This window comes from Choloepus didactylus, chromosome 22 (assembly GCF_015220235.1).
Source record: "Choloepus didactylus isolate mChoDid1 chromosome 22, mChoDid1.pri, whole genome shotgun sequence".
In the NCBI taxonomy this organism is placed as follows: domain Eukaryota; kingdom Metazoa; phylum Chordata; class Mammalia; order Pilosa; family Megalonychidae; genus Choloepus; species Choloepus didactylus.
Window position 1 is genome coordinate 18963931 of NC_051328.1, and position 22380 is coordinate 18986310.

The following is a 22380-nucleotide window of genomic DNA, read 5'->3' on the forward strand; positions in this document are numbered from 1 at the left end:
GCCATCCCTCCCTCTGCTCCCCAATCCCGTATCCACTCATTGAATCTTTTGTTATTCTTCAAAATCAAATTTGTGCCCCCTTGGTAAGGTCTTTCTTGAACTCCTTGCTTACAGGAAGAATAGACAGTGCCACTACACACTGTTCTTTGGAAATGACTCTTCAGTAGAACTCACAGCATTGCTAAATAATGATTTATTTTCACATTTAGATACTTGGTTAAAATCTTTGGGCACGGAGGCCATGTCATCTTAATCTTTGATTCCCTGCACAAAATAATACACACTAAATGTAGGGTCTAAATGATTCCTTTCTTCCCTGAGAACACTCCCTATAATATGATAATACCATCATGTTTGATTTAGCACCCTCAAACCTTTTCTTCTGCATGTGAATTAATACCTCTTGAGAATCTAAAACTTTGCTTAAATACATTTTCAAAGAACTATGTCCCTCCTGAATGTTAATAGGTCATCAAAGGGCTGGTATGCCTGTTTATTTTTCGGGAGACTGTCAGTTTTTTCATCTGACTTAGTCATATTTTAGCAATCCCAAATCAGATTTGTGTATATGACGAAAGAGATCAAAAGAGTGATTTGATCCACACTTGTCTTAATACAGTTTTGTCACTTAGAATAAACTAGAGCTGTTTTTCATCATCTGAAATAACTGGCCACACCCTAATAGTGCTCATTTTTCTAAAGGACTTATTATATCCCTTCTTATCAGTCTTAGAGTGTTGAATATCTTCCTGTACCTCTTTCCAAGTGGCTAGCTTCTACCTGCCTTGTGGGTCTTAGGTCAGGCATCACCTCCTTGATCATTCAGTAGGTGGGGTCTTCTTCTACAAACCTCCCGTGGTCTCTTGTGCTCTCTCTGCCACAGTCTCATTTTTTTAAAAAAGCATATTTTTGTATGATTGTCTGATCCCAGTCTATTGAGCAATTAGAGGCTAGGAAACTAACTCTTATATATCTTTATATTCCTAGTATTTGGTTCAATGCTTAGCATATTGATTGCATCTCATAGATATTTTTGAATGAATGACATAATGCATATTTAATTCCCAAATAGTTACATTCTTATCTGGCAACACCCTATCATATTGACTCAGTCATATCTTGCATGATCCTGTTAAGAGATGTGACCAGAAACCCCTTAATACAAAAAAAATTGTCTGTCTGCTTTCTTAGTCTGATAACCTAATATTTCAGAATGTCGTTTACTCTGTCCATCATATCCTAGTGGAACATATGTCCAATTGTAGAAGAAGGACACATTACCCCCTTGTCCTTGCCATTTGAAATTCCACTGAGGTCGTCGACATCACATGACTTTGACGAAAAACAAAATGGAGTAGCACCAACAGCTTCTCCCTGAGTTGTCATTGGGAATGGTTAAAATGTAGGGCTAATACAAAAATCGACACAAGTTTTGAGCCTCTACTGTATGGCACCTCACCACATAGAATCCTTATAATAGACATGGGAAGTAGATAGTGTTAATCCCAAAGTTAAAAACTAAATGGGGTTTCACTGAGGTTAAGTAAATGTTCCAAAGAGACAGGACATGGCTATGCCCCAGAATTCAAGTCCTGCTCTGTCTTCCCAAAACTCATGGTCAATATCACTTTACCCAAATTTCATCCAGGTGGCTATAGCCAGGAGCACTGCATAAAAATAACCAAGGTGTTTGTTAAAATTACAGGTCTGCTCTTACTAAATCAGTGGTTTCCAGCTTACTAAATCATTGCCCAAGAGGGCTCAGAAATCTATATTTATAACATTTTTTTATAGATGATTCTAATAGGTAACCAGGTTTGGTGATACTGCACTGCATTAAAGATGTTCTCTAAAATAAATTTAACTTTAGGCAGTATAATTCATTTAATTCATTTAATTAAAGTCCAAGAAGTATTAGTGGATACCCAATATGTGTCAGGAATTGTCCTAGACTGTGGTGGCAGCACAAACTTTAAAAAGACGTTGAGATTGAACCCACGATGCAGCCAAGTCATGATACGGAGCTGGCATAGAAACAAATAAATTGTAATGCACAGTGATAAGCCAGCGATGAGAAGACTGAAGTCAAAAGTGGGATAAAAGAGAGAATAATTACCTCTACTTGATGAGGGAGGTCAGAAAGCTTTCACATAGGACAGGATATCTTTATTAAAAGAGTTTATTTATATTACTTGTCAGAAAGCCCTTATCTCTATGGTGCATTTCCAGCCCAAAGTTTCAGTTTTCACCAGATAAACAGTTTGACTTTACCTTGCTTTTAAAAAAAATTATCTCAGTCTCTTTCTCTCTGCTTATTTTGAGGGCCAGCATTTTCATTCATTTTGGTAGCTCCCAAGAAAGCATATTGATGCTTGAGTGAATTTATTCTTGATATTTCTTCCATTGGATCTTTTATTTTTATTGGGTAATTTATTTCAGCACATAGAATATATAATACTGCAGTATGAAATTCATATTCTATACATTTTGTGGGTTTAATTTTTTTTCTTCCAAATTCTCAATACAGCGTGTGAGAAAACACGTTGAAAATGTGGAAACCTCCCTATTCCTGAAATCATCTACTGCAACTGCCTTTGTTGTTTTCTCTCAAACATCATGGAAATTAAAGTTTAATTATTCCGTATTGAAACTGGTCTAGAATAAACTGTAAATGTAAGCCGTATGAATGTTCATCCATATCAAGTTTCTTCTATTCTCTTCTGTGTCTTTGTTGAGAAGTTTTTTTTTTTATATATAAATGAAAGGAAGGTAAGTGTCCAAATAGGAAAGAGATCTATGAGAGCATATACTGAATCCTGGATGTTTACTGATGTCATCAGTGAGGCCCAGAGAGGGCAAGAGACTTTCCCAAGGGTACACAGCACCCCTGGCCTTCAAATCGATGTCAGTCTTCTCTCATTCCATAATCTTTCCACTTTACCTCACTATCTCTTGAAATCAGTGTATGGACGTGAGGGGCACAATTCTTGTAAATAATTTGTTTTAGGCCTTCTTGAGATGTATATGGGAACAAGGGTATCTATACATGTGGAGGTCTGATCTCCTGACTGTCATAAACATCATGTCTCCTTGATGTTTATTAGCTATTAGTAGATTTTGCAAAAGTGTTGTAGTACACCACCTCCTGAACATAGGGGACACATCCGGGAGAGGTTGGCTTTTGGTTGCGTTTCTTTTTGGTGAAGTTTGGTGAGAAAATGAATTATTTAAATATTTATGTTAAGTATCATGACCATTATTACTATCACTTTCCCCATCAAAACATATAGCTAATACATTTCTTAATGCTATGATACTGACATTTCCATTGCATCAACCCTTGGGGTAAGTGATTAATGTTTATTTCACTGTGTCTGGTCTTTATGTTAACTAGACACACTATTACAGCTATAAGTTAGCAAACAGAAGGCAAAATATCATCATAGAAAACTAGAGGGGGGAATCACATCACATCAGGTAGGAAAAAAATCTCTTCTAGCCTCAACTTTTCATGAAAACAAATGGCAAAAGTGATAGACAAGGCCCACCTTGTAGAATCCATTGGAACAGGATTAAAAAGAGGTGTTGCTTAACCCAAGGCCTAGCTTTTTATCCAGGCATGTCAACAAAACACGTGTGGCCCTGTGTGTTTCCTGGTAGCTCTGATCAGAGAGACCAGCGTTAAACCTCAGAGGAATTCACACATAGATGCTCTCAAGCCTGAGAGCTCTACACACAAGTGCTAATAAGGTGAAATTTGGTACCTTATCTCAGTTCAAGAGGTAAGTCAATGACAATCACTAACCTCTGCCTTATGAGTTGTTATTATTATTTTTCATTTTTAGAATCTATATAAATATGTGGCACTACCTTCAGTAGCTTATGCTGGATTACAAATGCCCTAAGGCTTGAAGGGAAAGCTTGAGAATACTGTTGCGTGTGTATGTGACAACATTTTCATACTTGGAAGGTTCAGTGTTGTTGTTGGTTTGACAAAAAATTAAATGTAGCCAGCTTGAAGTGGAAATTTCCATTGAAATTGAACTGTATTTTCCAGTGTCTCAAGGAAAAGGATGAGTTAAGCTATTAACAAAGATCACTTCATGCATGGGAAAATTTAGTGAGGTATTACTATCAGTGAGGTATTACTATCCTTTTGTTTAACAAATGAAGAAATTAGGGATCTGCAAGTTGAGTAATTTCCCAAACTCCTTCATGGCCAGTGAGCAAGAAGCCACTGTTCCTGCACTGTGCTCTGTCTACTATGTTGTGTGAATGCCCAGGTCTGAATAAGATTCGATTGTCACATAGCCTCCATTACTCATAAAATGCCCAGTGTCATGATTGGTTGATTGTCATGATTGGTAGAATCTATAGTATAAAAAGTTCAAGTATTAAAAATGACTGCATGTCCTCATAGTACTAATGAGGAAATGGAAAGAGAGGATGAGAAAATAACTGCCAATTGATCATTAATAGAACTTATTGAGCTCACTTCTGATTATGTCAGTCTCCCCTTTTATATTCTTTGGAGGCTTTCTATTGAACTTCAAATAAAATCCAAACTACTCACAGTGATTTAGATACCTGTGGAATGAGTTGCTATATGGTACATCATGGGAACACAGGGTCAGGTACAACAGAAACTTGCAGCAAATGACTGCTTTATTACTCTCAGAGCACAAAGTGTCCAAAAGAGGAGGGGAAGAGATCACACCATGATTGGTCTCCTTGGGAGGCTAATTGCTTGGGTCAGGGTTGATAGATGGCAGCTCCATATGTGCAACTTCCTGTGGGAGAGGAGAGACGTTTGTCCTCCCAAGAGTGGGGTATTTATGCAACCCAGGGGGAGGAGTCCCTGACGCTGAGAGTTTCAGCCCTGATAAGCTGCTGGGGCTGCTTTTTCCCCATTTGTGGGTTTAAGGTAGGGTCAGGACTTTTCATTAGTTCCGACATCTCCTCCAGGGCTGCAGAATGGAAGGAGAGTGAAACATCTGCACACAACAGATAGGCAAGGACTGGTAAATGGCCACTGGGCATGTCAGTGACTTCCCCAGCAATATCACTTGGGATTCTTTTTCTGCTTTCTTTTTCTGTACAATAGCTTATTTGAGTTCTCTTTTAGTCCCCCTGATATAGCAGGTTTCCACCCTCCTCAATTTAAGGTTTCTAAACATGCCGTAAATTATGTCTGAACCTATTTCCCTCTACTCCTTCCTATACACACAGTTTTTAGCCAACACGTATTTATAAATTCGAGTTCACCTTAAATGTCTCTTCCTAAGTTGATCAAGATTTCCTGCCTGGGTTATTTTCTAACATCACCTTGTATTTTTTTTTTTTTTTCCCACTTGTCACAATTGAAGTTAGATTGTTAAAAAAGAATTCTAGTTAAAGTCTGTTACAATTCCTTCTAGACTCTAAAATTCATGAGGGCATATTATAATACAATATAGTTTGAATGAAGGAATACGGAGTTGAGAATATTTTCAGAGATTTGAAGGGCCACTTAAATTCCTCATGGAATTCTTGAATTCTCTCTGCATGATGATTTCCCCAATTGGCTAACTCTTACAATTTTTTTTTAAACTCAGTACCATCTTTTACAATAAAGACTTTTTTTTACAGTTATTTATTTCTACTTCTTTACCTATATTTGATTTCTACTAAAATTTTGAGCTCCTTTATATGATCTGTGAGCTAAGAAATGCTACAAAGTGGTTTTATTTTTAAATTGTTAAAATATACATTTAAGTAAAGTCATTTAGTGGTAGTTAAATATTAGCTTTTTCCTTCTTATTATATGTCATTAAAATAACAAAGGACTCTCCTCTCCAAAATGGCTCTAGAGTTGTAATGATATTTAAAGTACAAAGAAAACAAAGATGAATACCTACGAAATGACCCGTGTAACAACAAAACTTTGTAGTTGAGGAAGGCCCAAGCCCCACACTGATTTGTATCTTTGGTTTGTGATGAGTGATATTGAAATGCAAGAAGGCTATACAGTCTCCTTCTTTGTCCTTATCTCCCTTTGGTGAGAACAGTGAAAACCTAGTGTATTGTTGTAATGAGAATGTCCACTTTATTTCTCACGTTGCTGAACCTTTGCCCACTGCTGTCCATCAAATGGAGTCTCCACGTGTTCTTTCCCGCCCAAACTTCTGTTCCCATGACTGCTGCAGCTTGACAGGTCAGAGAGTTAGGATTTTATGTGTTGACCTTTTTCCTTTTAGAATATTACATTCAGGAAACTGTCAGTTGCTATTAAATGTCCATTTGCAATAATTTCTTCTGTTGAAGCGTTTCACTTTGCATGACTGACATCTCAGACCAGATCCATTTTTCATTCAACTACTTAAACAACAATGAGAATTTTGAAATTCCAGCAGTATTTGTATTCAAACATATGTTCCTTTGATAAGTCCAGTCTCTGCTTACACCATCACTGTTTCCCTAACACGGACAACCTCTTGACCTTGAAAAACTCCACTTCAGATCTACATTTGGGTCACCCTCTGTATCAGGCCTTTTGAGGAAGAATGCTGATCTCTGCTTAGATTGCTATTCAGCATTTTCTCACAGTTCTCTAAATATAATGCATGCATTTAAGCACCTTACTCTGAATACTAAATAGTATTTTAATACTGACCACCTCTCCTTGAGAAAATAGAAGTACCTGACTCCTGAAGGTTATATGATAAGATAATCATGAAAACAATGAAGACTGATAAAAGCATGATCAAAAAAATTAAGTACCTATTGGAAGATATTTAAAACTTTTTTTGTTAACCAATTGTTTGTGTGTTTTCATGTGTATGTGTTTCTATTAATGACATCCACAGCATCTGCGTCATTCCTTGTGAAAATGAAAATCAAAATTTTTTAGCACATGTAATGTTTATTTATCCCATTTCAGCCTCCTAATAATTCTCTGATGAGTTTTCGCTAGTATAGGATGGAGAAACTGTGGTTCAGAGAAGTTAATAAATAACCTAAGGTCATACATTCAAGTTAAATTCAAACTTGAAAGCAAGATTGTAGGAATGGAGAATCTGGACTCTTTCCATTCACCTCTGCATCTTTTGACCAACAATGAGCCATATGTATAGAAATTCATATTCTCTTTCCTTGACCCTTAGTCCAGTCAATCAATTCAACAAAAACCCCAGAGCTCTATGTAGAAATTTCCAAAGTATAGTACATTGATTTTTTTTCCAAATTTAGAAAGAGTTGCTATAATACCATGTGTATTAAACCCATATGGTGAGGTGTATCTCACCATTGAAAGCCAAGTGTTTCCAAGAGAGGTATTTTCCAGGAACAAAGTAAGAGCAATAAATTACCTGTTGAATGAACACACTATAATATCATTAATTAGTTTTATATACTGTGTTCTGCAAATGCATCATTTTCCAAAGCTGAAAATATTCCCAAAGCTCAAGCCAAGCTTTAGCAAATGAAGTGTTATGGAAAACTTGATGTTCTTTCTGAAAGAAACAATTTCAGGAACAAGAAAGAGAGCAAGGGGGAGTGGGAGGGGGAGGGGGAGGGACCAGTAGAGAGGGTAAACACAGAGTTCTGTCAGAAGGGATGATGATGACTTCCAGAGTCGCTTTTAGTGGATTTGACAATGAAAGAGATTGTGTTGGAGAAAGGACAGATTTTAATAGATCTGAAATGTCAAGTAGGCACCTATTTGGAGGAATGTTTTTAGAATATAGTGCATTCTTTCATGTGTTTTACCTTGTTTTCTTATTCTAAAATCCAGCAAATGGCCAATGAGGGATTTGAAAATTACTATGGAACTCTTAATCATCCTAATGAAAACCTTGGAGCCTCCTCATTGAAATTTGCATGCAGCCTCCCAGAATGAATGCAGTGGCCCCTCTGCTTACCTTATTCTGACTCTGCATACTTCTTACTTCCATATAGTGCCTTAATATTAATTATTTCATATAATTACACATTTATTGAGTGCTTAATGTGTACCAGATTTTGTTCTTATCCTAGGATTATGCTAGCAAATATATCAGAAAGTGCTGCTGCACAATTAATATTCTCCTAGAGAGACATAATAAACAATTAAATAAGGAAGTTTGTTGCAGATGTTTAAACATGCCATGAATAAGATGAAACGAAGTGATTCAAAAGCAGACAACTGGTGGAGAGATGTAACTTAGATAGTAGGGGCAGATTCCACTGATAAAGTGATGTTTGATTGGAGACCTGAATGACAAGAAGGAGCCATATGATGGCAGAGAGAAAGCACACTCAAAAATATTAAGTTAGAAAGACCATGGCCCATGTTCTCAGAACAAAAGAGAAGCTAGTGGGGCTGGGAGTTACTGATCATGAAGTGTTAAGTTGAGAGTAAGGAAGGAGTTAGATCTGAAGAGATGATACACTTATTTACTTCTGTTTAATCTACTCTGAGTCCTCTGGATCCTTACCACATAATTTTGTTCTGTAGACCTCAAAAACCAATGCCTTTTACATTGAATTGAACCATCAGTGTTCACTAGGAATAAGCTCTAGCATCAAACTGCCTAGTATTGTCAGGGGCATATCTATATGCATTATTTTCACATAAGCATCTGTCAAGGGAAAATGTGCTAGGCCACATGCTACTTTGAAAGCAGCATGGGGAAATGTATATAGGCTGTGTTGGGAGTCAAAGACCAACATTCTAACTCCCATGTTTCACTTGCTATCTCTACTACTTTGGTCAAGTTTTCTATTTTCTCTTTACCCAATTTTCTTTGTCTATAAAATGGCAATGACAATGGTGAATAGATCATTGTTTGCATATATGAAGAACCTTGAAAGATGATGGGCTGGGCTCCCAGAGGGCAGAACTGAATAAATACCATTTCAGGAAAGTAAAGAACCAGAAGGGAAATGATATATAGAACCTGGCTTAGAGAGCATGTATAAGTTCATAGCCATGCCAAAAGACCAAGGAAAGTGGACATTACTATGCCTTTGATAAGGTAAAATTTAAGAATGGCTGGTGAAAAGCTGTACTTTTGTTTGTTTTTTTTTATTTGCTAGTTTATAAATGAGAAGAGATCACCCTGTGTTCTAGTCTAGCATGGTTCCTGGCACATAATAAGCACTCAATAAATATTTGTTAGATAAATGAACATGTAAAAATGGATGGACAGATAGACGCATATACCCATATGCAAAAGCCTTAGTGCTTGATACAGTCCATCCTTTCTGATATGTAGTAGAAATTGACTCAGCCAGATTCATCCTACATTCTAGGACTTGAAAGTCTCTTCTGTAAGATCTATTTGGCAGGGTCTTTTGTGATAACCAAAAAGCTGTGTAACTAGTGTAATTAGTGCCTGAGCATTGTCAAGGAAAGGGAAGTTTGCTTAGATTATAGGTTTTTTTGTTTTGTTTTGTTTTGTTTCGTTTCGTTTGGTGGATGCCTCAGAATCATCTTGGGAATCTCTTCAAAAGAAAGTTCCATGGCTCCACATGTATCAGAATAATAAGAATCTCTTAAATTGAAGCCAAAAGATCTGTATTTTTTTTTTTTAGAAGTTTCTTAGTTGATGTATATGTTCCCAAACTGATAATCTCTGTTTTAGTGACTTAAAAGCATTTGCTTTCCATTTGTTTTTACTTGGGGATATAAAGAAAGGCAAGTCATTGACTCCACTGTGAAACAGAATTAGGAATATCTGTATGGTTCTCCAATTATATCCAAAAGAATTATTTGGGTAAAATAAAAGAAGAGAGAAAGAAAAGCAGGGAAAAATGCATATATGAAGTTGTAGGCTTTTAAGACAACAATGTTTTGGTTTGCTAAAGTTGCTGGAATGCAATATACTAGCAATGGGTTGGCTTTTAAAATGAGGATTTATTAACTTACAATTTACAGTTCTTAGGCCATGAAAATGTCCAACTTAGGGCATCAACAGGACAATATCTGGACTCTGAAGACAGACTTCTGGCATCCGGGACACTGTCTCTCATGGGAAGGCACCTGGCCAGTGTCTGCTACTCCATCACTCCCACGTTTCATTGCTTTCAGCCTCTGGTGCCAGTGGCCTCCTTTCTGAGCTTCTGTGGTCCTCTCTTTGCTTCTCTGGGGCTTTTCTCTATGCTTTCTGGGCTTCATCTGCGTGTCTTTTATCCCCTTTTAAAGGACCCCAGTAGAGGATTATGACCTACCTTGAATGGGGTGGGTCACATCTCAATTGAAATAACCAATCAAAAGGGCCCACCTCTAATAGGTCTGCACCCGCAGGAATGGATTAAAATAACATGGCTTTTTCTGGAGTACATAACAGCTTCAAACCACCAAATCAAGAATATGTGTATGGTGGACCTGATCAAATAGTATTTTCTAAACTAGTACTAAATGTGACCAGAAATAGGGACCAAGGATAATTTCTTACCTGGATATTTTAGTAGTAGTCTGATCTCCCTTTCTCTACTCTAGTTCTGTCCAATGAATCCTATACAATATTGGTAATGATGTCTTTCCAAAATTCAATTCTGTTAATGGAGCTTCTATGTTTTTAAAATCCTTCAGTATTTTTTTCTGTATGTGTATTCTTAAAGGTAAATTTCAGGAAAAACTTTTTACTGTTAAAATAATAATCCCACTGGAGTTTTTAATGACATTGGGCAAAATCCAATTAATTTAGGAAAACTGTACACATAGTCATCTAAGAATACATTTTGCCTTCCCATTTGTACAAAATTGAAAAATATTTTTCAATAGAATTTCATACTTTCCCTTCATATTTCTCATTAAAGTTATTCCTAGATATTTTATGTTTATTGCTGTTCTGAACAAGATATCTTTTGCCATTTTATTGTTTAGTATTGGCAAGGGAAAAACTATAATTATTAGGATGCACATCATCTATCTAGGCACTTTTATACTTTGATGCAAGATAACTCAATAATTTTTTTTCAATCAATTCCCTTTATTTTGTAAGTACACAATTTTCTATTCCTAATATACATAGATACTAATCTGAACATAATTTATATAGTCATATTTTTTAAATCCAGGAACAATCTAAATTATAATACATAAAATTAGTGGAATTAGATATACTCATTAAAATTATTCTAATAAATAGTTTATAATAATATAAGAGCTTATGTAGCAATAATTTAGTAGTGAAAGAGCATGAATTAAAGTATGTATATACTTTCCTAAATTTCTATATTCTATAACAAATATGAATTAATTTTATAAGAAAAACACCACATATTTATATATTATTACAACTCCTTTTTAAATATGCATGGAAAAATGTTTGAAAAAAGAGATAAAGAAATATATAATGGTGACCGTACTTTGGTAATAGGATTACAGATGGTATCTTCTTTTTTCAAAATGTCTGTGATGATCATGTGGTACTATTTAATAAAAAAGTTATTTTATTTTTAAATCTTTTTTCCATGCTTACTGGCTCCCGATCTCCTTAGGGTAAAATCTAAAGTCCTAAACATTGCATTGCAGGATCTTTTAAATCAGGTTCCTATTTACCGTTGCATCCTCAACTTCAACTTTGCTTACATGTTTACCGTATGCTGTAGCCAAGGCAAGCTATGTTTAGCTCATTCTATGCTTTCTCATTCCTCCAGGCCTTTATTACATTTTTTTCCCTGCCTGAAATACTCGTTCTCCACTCTACCTCCTTGCTTCCCAATCATCCATTAATATTCTGCTAAAGAGGCATCCTACATAGAAAGATTTCTCTGCTTGTCCCGCCCTCTGCTAAACAGGCAGCGTGTATATATTTCAAGTACAGTTTGTATCTGATTGTACTGTAATTAAAGGTTTGCTTATTTATTGTTGAAAAAAAAAGAATATGTGTATAATTCTCCAAATATATCCAAAATAATTATTTGAATAAAGTAAAATACAAGAGGAAGAAAAGCAGGGAAGAAATGCATGTATAAAGTTTTGAGGTCATTTCCACAAATAAGCATATTTTATGAAGAATAGATTCACAGAAGTAAGGAGGGCCACTTTGGGACCCTTGGTAAGTAGGAGAACAACTGCTTCTGACCCTTCAATCAATGCTCTTTTTACACCACCACATTGACGGAGACCATTTCTTTCCTTGAAAGTCCTTAAATAGGGTCATGGTGGCCAGAAGACAGCATAGAAGGTATTCAGAGCATCAAAGGGAGGACATGCAGTTTGAACTTCAGGAGCCTTTCCAGCATGATTGCATGGCTTTCCATAATAAAGGCTAGACCAGAGGAAGGGGAGATCTTGTGTCCTATAGTGGCCTTAGAATATTCCCTAAAGTAGGGGCATGAACTGAACCAGAAAGGCAATGGAAGTCTCTCAACTATTAATTGTGATCTGTTATATACATTGTTATGGCATTAAAGGTATAATGAATCTAATATAAAGGTATTACAATGAAAATAGTCTAAATAGCCAATATCCTTTACCTCATTGATACCTTACAAGAAAGTTGCAGCTGCTTCCCATGATTATTCTATTCCGTAAAAGAGAAAAGTGGGGTGAAATCAGGATGCACCATTAAGATACAACAACTTAAGACTAGTAAAGTCTTTTTATCTTCCAGTCTTCCATCTTTCTGTCCAACCATCTCATGCAAACGAATTTAATTTGAAAAATAAGCTTCCTGGAAAGACTTCAGATTGTACCAGTGAGTGTTTAAGGTATTTCCCGGGGCTAACACCAGGTGCCATTATGCATGCCAGATGGATGTTTTTATACTTGTCTCTCTTTTATTTTTTTAAATCCTATTTTTATAACTGCTCCTAAAATCAAAGCTAATTAAAAACAGTATTTCTACTTTATTTGCAAAAAATACCTAGTGCCAGATTTGGTTGGCTATGTATGGCTGTCTGTAATTTCTCACTTAAGAGGGTAATTTACTCATGACACTAATTGATGATGAAGTAATTATTAAAGCTACACGGTGTGTCATTCCTTTCAGTTTCTGTGTCATTTTACACTGAGTTGGGATCTGTCTTTTCTGAATCTCTGTGCCAGGATAATTACATGGTCATATGTAAATTGCCCCATCCCACCTCTCTGATTTTTGAATGAAAACCAGGGTTGGAATTACTGTAGATCCACAACCATTTTATACGCATCATAAAAGGATTTTCAGAATTTAATATGAGCTACTAGGTGAAATTAATTTGAAAGAGCAGTTTGAGGATATGTTATCAGAAATTAACTTTAATGATAAGTTTGGAGGGTTTTAAACTTAAGCCAATTGAAAGCTGCAGGATTAAGAATTTATTCTCTTTACTAACTTCTTGTTAAGGCACTCTGTGACTTGTCCTTTATTTTATGACAAGATACTTGAAAGGTTGATTTGTGTGCGTCATAGTCATAATTGTTAGGCAGTATAAAAAGATAATAGATCCGGAACTCCTTTTTTATTATTTTTTTTAAGATCTTAATATACTACTGTGAACTTTTGCACTATTGAAGCTAAAATAGCATCTCATAAGTGTTTGACTTCAGGCATCAAACCAAACTTCTTAAATGAATAAAAATCAAACCCATTATCAATAAACTTATTTAATTTTTACGTAATGTATGGATTGTTGCCCTTATGTATGATGTGGGAACTTGGGCATATAAATTGCTTTCTCTCAGAAACACAAAATGATTTTGAACTTTAGGTTGGGGGAAGGGGGGGTTATCATCAACTCCAGACCCAATATGTTGCCAAAACAAAAACATGGATTTCAGGGAAGTGGCTAAATATTGACACTGCCCTTCTTGCTAGTTTCGTGCCTCTCTTTTCCTTGCACCAATATCTGATCAGTTAGAAGCTCTTGTGGATTCATGCTTCAAACCATTGACAGAAACCCTGTCCTCTGCATCTCAGACCCTTAACTATCCTTCCCTTCTCAACTATCACCCTTCCTTTGGTTCTTTGACACTTTGGTGCCTTGAATTCTCCACCACTCTCTAGCCTATTTTTCACTTGCTTCTCTTCTAATATGTCACATCCAGAAGGTATTAATCTTCTAGTGTAACCAGGGATGAGTGAGATTTCTCTTGGGTGGGGTGCTGAGAAGGAGGCTTTCTTCTTTTCTCTTGCAAAGTTGAAATCCAGGTCTTGAACTCCCACAATGGTTGGACTGCGCCACTCCAAGTCTCTTCAGAATCTCCTCTGCTACTTGTGTTGACATCAGTCCCTGTGAGCAATAGTCAGACAGGGATAATTTAAGTCAAGGCCTTGAAGGGACTGTGCAGAAATGAACATTGTGGTTGTATTGGATAGATGGTTTAATTCCCAATGCCCTAAATTATGAGAAAGCAAGAGACAAGAGAAAAGAATAGATATAAGGAGATAGATTAAGACAAGAGAGAAAAATGGATTGAGTATGTATGCTGTTCCAGGTGATATTTTTTTTTTTATCTTCATTTTATTGAGATATATTCACATACCACGCAGTCATACAAAACAAATCATACTTTTGATTGTTTACAGTACCATTACATAGTTGTACATTCATCACCTAAATCAATCACTGACACCTTCATTAGCACACACACAAAAATAACAAGAATAATAATTAGAGTGAAAAAGAGCAATTGAAGTAAAAAAGAACACTGGGTACCTTTATCTGTTTGTTTCCTTCCCCTGTTTTTCTACTCATCCATCCATAAACTAGACAAAGTGGAGTGTGGTCCTTATGGCTTTCCCAATCCCATTGTCACCCCTAATAAGCTACATTTTTATACAACTGTCTTCGAGATTCATGGGTTCTGGGTTGTAGTTTGATAGTTTCAGGTATCCACCACCAGCTACCCCAATTCTTTAGAACCTAAAAGGTGTTGTCTAAAGTGTGCATAAGAGTGCCCACCAGAGTGACCTCTCGGCTCCTTTTGGAATCTCTGCCACTGAAGCTTATTTCATTTCCTTTCACATCCCCCTTTTGGTCAAGAAGATGTTCTCCGTCCCACGATGCCGGGTCTACATTCCTCCCCGGGAGTCATATTCCACGTTGCCAGGGAGATTCACTCCCCTGGATGTCTCATCCCACGTAGGGGGGAGGGCAGTGATTTCACCTTTCCAGTTGGCTTAGCCAGAGAGAGAGGGCCACATCTGAGCAACAAAGAGGCATTCGGGAGGAGGCTCTTAGGCACAACCATAGGGAGGCCTAGCCTCTCCTTTGCAGCAACCGTCTTCCCAAGGGTAAAACTTATGGTAGAGGGCTCAACCCATCAAACCAACCAGGTGATATTTTAAGAGTTTTCATTTTTAATCATCTAATATTCATTAAAATGCTGGACATTGATATTAATATTTTCTATTTTCAGTTTGTCAACAAGTCTTGCTATCTGAAAATAAAAAATTTACCTTATTATGAATATTTCCAATAGTTTTAGGTAATGATTTCAAAATGCATAGCCCCGAGCAAATCAGATCCCTGCATGAAAGTGACAAGAGTTTCCACAGTCCTTAGATGCTGGTCACCCTCTGTTTGTACCTCCAGGTCCACTCTCCACTCTTCTCCAAAGGGCTTACTTGCCTTTTAGTTTTAAGTCTGCTGCATCCAGTTGGAGATTTTGTCCATATATCAGAGAATGGGAACAGAGGGAATTTGGAGTCTTTATTTTCCGTTTTCCCTCCCCTCAAGGCCCTATCTCCCAGGGTTCACTGCTGTTTTGGTGGATTCATTATAGCTACTGCTCTGGGTTCCAATAGCTGCTTCCTAGCTTTGACTCTGAAGCCCTAGGGTAGGTAGAGCTCTTTGTTCTTGCTAGTTCTGGGGTGATTACTAGTACATCATTGATTTTGTTTTTAATGATGCTACGACTTAAATAAAAATGGTTACAGAATTTGTAGGTTTACAGAAAAAATCATGTAAAAAATACAGTTTTGCCATATACTACCCTTCCCTATTATTAACACTTTGCATTAGTGTGGTACCTTAGTTACAAGTGATGAAAAAATATTTTAATTGTAGTATTAACTATAATCTGTAGTTTAAGTTAGACTGTATTTTTTCCAATATACCACCCTATTATTAACACCTTTCATTATACAAGGTGTTTTTTCTTTTTAATTAATGAACATTTTATTAAGCTTTTTTATTTTAAGATAATTGAAGAGTGATGTACAGTTTTATGAAATAATGTAGAGTGATATCATGTACACTTTATTCAGGTTCATCCAATGGTCACATCTTGCAAAACTATAAAGCAGTATCATAACCAGGATTGGACAACGATATAATCAAGATATAGAAAATTTCTATCACCACAAGGATACTTTCTGCTCCCCTTTTGTAGCCACATATACTCCCTTCTCACCCCATCTCCTCCTTTACCCTGGCCAACCTCTTACCTTTTCATTTCTGTAAATTTGTCATTTAAAGAATGTTACATAAATTAAGTAATACAGTATGCAACCTTCTTGGATTGGCTTTTTGCAATCAGAATAATTCTATGGAAATTCATCCAGTGTATATCAATAGTGTGTACCAGTGGTTCACTCCTTGTTACTGCTTAGTGGTGTTCCAGGGTATGGATGAATTTGTTTGTTTAACCTTGAAGCCACTGAAGAGCACGTGACTTGTTTCCAGTTTGGGGCTATTATGAATAAAGTGGTGTAAATGTTTGTGTTCAGGTCTTTTTGTGGATATAAGGTTTCATTTCTCTGGATAATAACTCAGGAGTGCAATTGCTGGGTTGTATAGTAGTTCCAAATTATTATACAAATTGTTTTTCAGAGTGCTTATACAATTTTGCATTCCCAATCACAATGTATGAGAGATCTGTTTTTCTCCACATCCTCACCAGCATTTGGTGAGGTCACAATTTTTTCATTATGGGCATCCTAATACATATGTAGTGATATGTCATTGTGATTTCAATTTATATTCCCCAAATCACTAATGAAGAGGAACTTTTTTTTATGTATTTATTTACCATCTGTATATCTTTAGCAAAATGTCTGTTGTCTTTTCCCATTTTCTAATTGGATTTTCTTTCTTTGTTGAGTTTTGAGAGTTCTTTATATATTCTAGATGCTAGTCCTTTTCAGGATATGTGGTTTACAACAATTTTTCTCCCAGTTTGTAGCTTGTCTTTTCATGTTCTGAATTCAGAGCGAAAGTTTTAAATTTGCATGGAGTCCAGTATATAGATTTCTCCTTTTATGGATTGTGCTTTTGATGTCAAATCTAAGAACTCTTTGCCTAGCCCCAGGTCCCAAAGATATTCTCTTGTCTTTTTTTAAATATCTTATAGTTTTACATTATTTTGAGTTAACATTTGTATAAGAACAAGATTTGAAAGATTGAGAATCCTTTTTTTTTTTTTTTTTTGGCCTATGGATATCCAATTCCTCCAGCACTATTTACTGAAAAGGCTATCTTTCCTTTATTGGACTGATTTTGCACTTCTGTCAAAAATCATTCATGCATAAATGTCTGGATCTCTTTCTGTCCTCTGCATCTTAGACCCTTAACTAATAAATAATGTTTCTCTTTCTGCTTTCAAGTTTGCTTTTTTCTTTTTCTTTACTTTTCAGAGTTTGATATGATATGTCTTGGTGTGGATTTGAGTTTACTTGAGGTTCATTCAGTTTCTTCAATCTGTAAGTCCATCTCTTTTGTCAGATTTGTGATGCTTAGGCTATTATATCTTCAAGTTTTTTTTTAACCCTGCCTTCTTTCTCCTCTCCATCAGAGACCCTGATGAAACAAATATTAGGTCTTGTGTTATAGTCCCATAAGTACCTGAGAGCTCTATTTACTTATATTCAATCTGTTTTCTTTCTGTTGTTCAGTTTGGGTAATTTCTTTTGTTCTATCTTCCAGTTTACTGATCTTTTCTTCTGTTCTTTCTATTCTGCCTTTGACCACATGCACTATTTTCTTTTGTTTTTTCATTATGGTTACTATATTTTTGAGATCTAAAATTTCCATTTGGTTCTTCTTTAAACTCATTTCTTTAGTGAGACTTTCTGTTTCTTTGCTGAGACTATCTTTCTTTCTCATTTTTTTCAAGTGCTTCCGTAATTGCTTTTTGAAGCATTTTTATGATGTTGCTCTAACATCTTTGTCAGTTAATTCTAACATTTCTGTCATCTTGATGATGGCATTTACTGACTGCCATTTTCATTCCATTTGATATCTTCCTGGTTCTTGGTATGATGAATGATTTTCAATTGAAATCTAGAGATTTTGAGGTCTTATGTAATGCAGCTCTGGAACTTATTTAAATGTTCTCCTTTAGCTGGATTCTTCTGATACCACTTTGGCAGTGGAAGGCATTCACCCTCATTAAAATCAGGTGAGGGTGAATTCCAGGTTCCTGAATAAGCCTCTTTTGTCACCTAAGGGGTGGGGTCTCTCCTCATTACTGCTCACTGACTCACCATTAATACCTTCCTGTCTGGAATGAGTAGAAATATCTTATCATTGTCCCCATGTGGCCTCTACTGACACCTTTGGGGTGGGGTGGGGGTAAGGGGAGTAGCAGAGATTGGATTGTTAGTGCTGGACAGTGGTGAAATGTTGATTCTTCACTAGGCTTCCTCTGACACCTCTGGGTATGGGCTTCCTTAATACTGGTAGGGATTAAAGTCCCAGCTCTTTACTTGGCTTTCTGACACCATGCTGGCAGTAGGATTGGGGGTGCCTCATTATAGCCTTGCAAGGGTGGAAGTCTAGGTTCTCCACTGACCCTTTGCTGGTGTGGATAGGATTGGGGCCACAGATTTCCCAGTAGTGCTTAGCTGGAGTACAACACTTACTGCCTAAAAACTTCCATCTTGCTGATCATCCCCTTTCCTCATCCCCTTTGGCTAGAGAGGGCAGATTTTTCTCTTTTTTAAATGTCTGTGCTCATTGGCATTTCCAGTTTTCTGGCTGCTTCTGCTATTAGCCTGGGGTAAATAAAGCAAAACAAAGCCAAGGGAACTGACCACTGAGTCATTTGTCAGGTCCCAGGTCGTAGCTGGTCAGCCTTTTTCTCTTCAATTTTCACCACTGTCCAGCACTAACAATGCAATCCCTGCTACACCCCTTACCCCCACCCCATCCCAAAGGTGTCAGTAGGGGCCACATGGGGACAATAATAAGATACCTTTTTTTTCTTCTTAAGTGTGTTTTATACATAATGTCTTGTACTTAGCAGGAAGACTAGGGAAAAGTATGTGTTCTACATCTTCCTGGAAGTGGGCATCCCTGCAACCCCTGTTTACATAATCCTTCATAAACTTTTCTTCAGTTATCTAGTTGAGTGAACTGTCTGTTTTCTTTAGAAACTCTGACTGAGGCACATTTTATCCCTCTGAAAGGGGGCAGGATAAGTGCCAAATTCATATTCCTATTCTTTGAAAAATACCTGACTATAATAATTTAAAAGTCACAAAAAATGCTGTTTCCCCAATTTGCAATTTTAGTTGTCCCTCACCTTTATTTCTATAGAAATTTATAGTAAAATCCCTTTACAAAGCAAACCAAAATGATCTGTGCTTTTAACTTGGGCAACTAAGAGAAAATTTTTGTCCTGAAAAACTCCCACTTAAGAATGGGAGTGAGGTAGAAGGCCATTCACAGCCATGTCATGGTAGCCAGGAACAAGAGGAGAGAGAATCACAGTGAGGCTGGGCATGACCCCGTTGCCAAGAGTGATTGATTGCCTCTGTTTTATCACTTAAATCACAGAATGACCATGTGTTTCTCATCCTGGACTACATATTCTTGAGGCCACAGATCTGGCCTCTGTATGTTCAGTGCCTACACTAGTCCCTCATAAAGAGTAAGCCACCGGTAAAAGGTTTTGAATGTATTCCCCATACATATACATAGTCACTTGTATGTAATACACTTCAAAAATGCTTAATGAAAGAATGATTGTGTGGTGCATTGTTTCTCTCTCTGTCTCTCTCTCTCTGTCTCTCTCTCTCTTTGGTGCATTGTTTCTTGAATAAAACTTCTTAAGAGGAAAATGTATTTCCTTGCAAAAAGATTTAATAGAGTCAATAAAATAGAGATTATATTGCATTTTCAAGCATACGTCAGCATTGCCCAAGGATAATAAAGTGATACAATAGACATAAAATCACATAATTAAAGTAGCTGAATTAATGCCATTCTCTGAAGGGTACAGATTGTTTCTCTATTATTTTATCATACTTTAAAACTCCCTTTTTACTGGCCTCCAGAAAACCTTTTTCTTCTTTGGCCAATGAGAAGCAACCTTACTTGTGTAATTTTTTTTTTTAATTATAAGATAGAGCCTTCTGAAATCATGTTTCTGAATTATTAGTTAATAAAGGTTAGTCATCCAGGAAGTTGATTGGTTGAACCTGATTTCATTAGGTATAATACGGTAATACAGGAGATGATGAAAGCCCATCTTATTAAGATCAGCAATTTGAAAGCCAAGAGTCATTTTGTGATAATGGCATGCAGAATTCTTCAAGCTATTGAAGTGTACAGAAGATGTTAAAATAAGCCATGGTGCTCTAAATGGAGAATTTATCCTATGCAAGAAGGATGAATTTATGCTAATTGTTAATTTAGAGTGGATAAAATTGCCTTCTACTTTAGAAAGCACTGACCTCCTCAGGGATTTGTGAAGTTGGAAGCTGTAAAAGGGGACTTTTTATTTTTAAAGAGCAAAAAGTAATAAGGAAAATAAATCAGTGCACTGAAATGCAAGAATCAGATGATACTATGGACATATTCTAATAAATATAGAAGAACCCTAACTAAATACCAATGGTCACACTCATAAAATGTTTTCCCATACCATCTCAAGGATTTTAGTTCCCATATCTGTGTGTATGCTTTTTAGTTTCTTGCTGGGGATTTTCAAAAGAGAACACATTCAAATTAGAGGCAGTGTAGCCATGGCTGAAATGAGTTGAGGAGCACCAGGAATGCAGAATCCTTGCCAAAAATGAGAACAGATTGTTTTATAAAAGAAAAGTTGCATTTTCCATTATTTCAAACACCGCTACATTATTGTGCAAGAGAAATGACTCCTTTTTTTCCAGAAACTTCTGAGGAGGAATCACATCTGGAGAGGGAAAACCACAAGCCTTTATTTGATAGATAGTCATCATGAAGAAAAGCAGCTGGAACAAAACACACTCATGTGGTGGCTGTTTTTTTAATAACTGGAAGAAATGTATGCACATGTGTTCAGTATTATTGTCAATGTGTTTGTTAAATGGGCTACCAATATCACATTTACTGTTGTCATCCTTTAAGGATAAGGGTATTAAAAAATTTTTCAAGAGGCTGACAGATTATTTTGTACATTCCCCAAACATTTTACAGATGAGAAAACTGTATTCAGGGTCCCCAGGAATGTGTATGCTATTGCAACGACTGGACCAACATTTTTTCTAATTCCAGGCTTTTTCCTTAGAAAAACTTAAGCTACAATTTTTCTTTCATGTGAACTTTCCACAAAGAAGATTACAAATGAAAATTAAAGTGTTTGCCAAACCTCATAAGCCCCTTTACCAACCACTCCAAAGGAAGGATATTTAGATTAAAATAGACACACTGTAGAGACAAAGAGGGTGGGAGGGATACATCTCTGTATTTCCCACCTCCTCACTTGTCTGTGTTCTCCTACCCTCAAGTCATAAGCAGAGTGAAATGACAGAGAAGTTTTTATTTAAGATTACACTTTTTCAAAAACTCTGGGAGACAGTTTATGATGTTTACACTGGTATAGGGCAACTGGTAATGTGTTGCATGCTTACATATGTACGTAGCTGATTTAGTTGTGCAATTTTATTCTATTGACATGTGTTGTTAAGGAGTTAGATCCCACAAGTGAAGTATGTGTGTCTTGTAATACCCACTCCTAACCTCAGTGAGTTATGGTCACTCCTGGAGATGGGATTCAGATTTGTTCTGAACAACAACAAAAAACCAGACGTATGAAGGCGGGGCAAGATGGCGGACTGGTGAGCTGTATGTTTTAGTTACTCCTCCAGGAAAGTAGGTAGAAAGCCAGGAACTGCGTGGACTGGACACCACAGAGCAATCTCACTTTGGGCATACTTCATACAACACTCATGAAAACGTGGAACTGCTGAGATCAGCGAAATCTGTAAGTTTTTGCGGCCAGGGGACCAGCGCCCCTCCCTGCCAGGCTCAGTCCCGTGGGAGGAGGGGCTGTCAGCTCCGGGAAGGAGAAGGGAGAACTGCAGTGGCAGCCCTTATCGGAAACTCATTCTACTGATCCAAACTCCAACCATAGATAGACGGAGACCAGACACCACAGAATCTGAGAGCAGCCAGCCCAGCAGAGAGGAGACAGGCATAGAAAAAAAGCAACACGAAAAACTCCAAAATAAAAGCGGAGGATTTTTGGAGTTCTGGTGAACATAGAAAGGGGAAGGGCAGAGC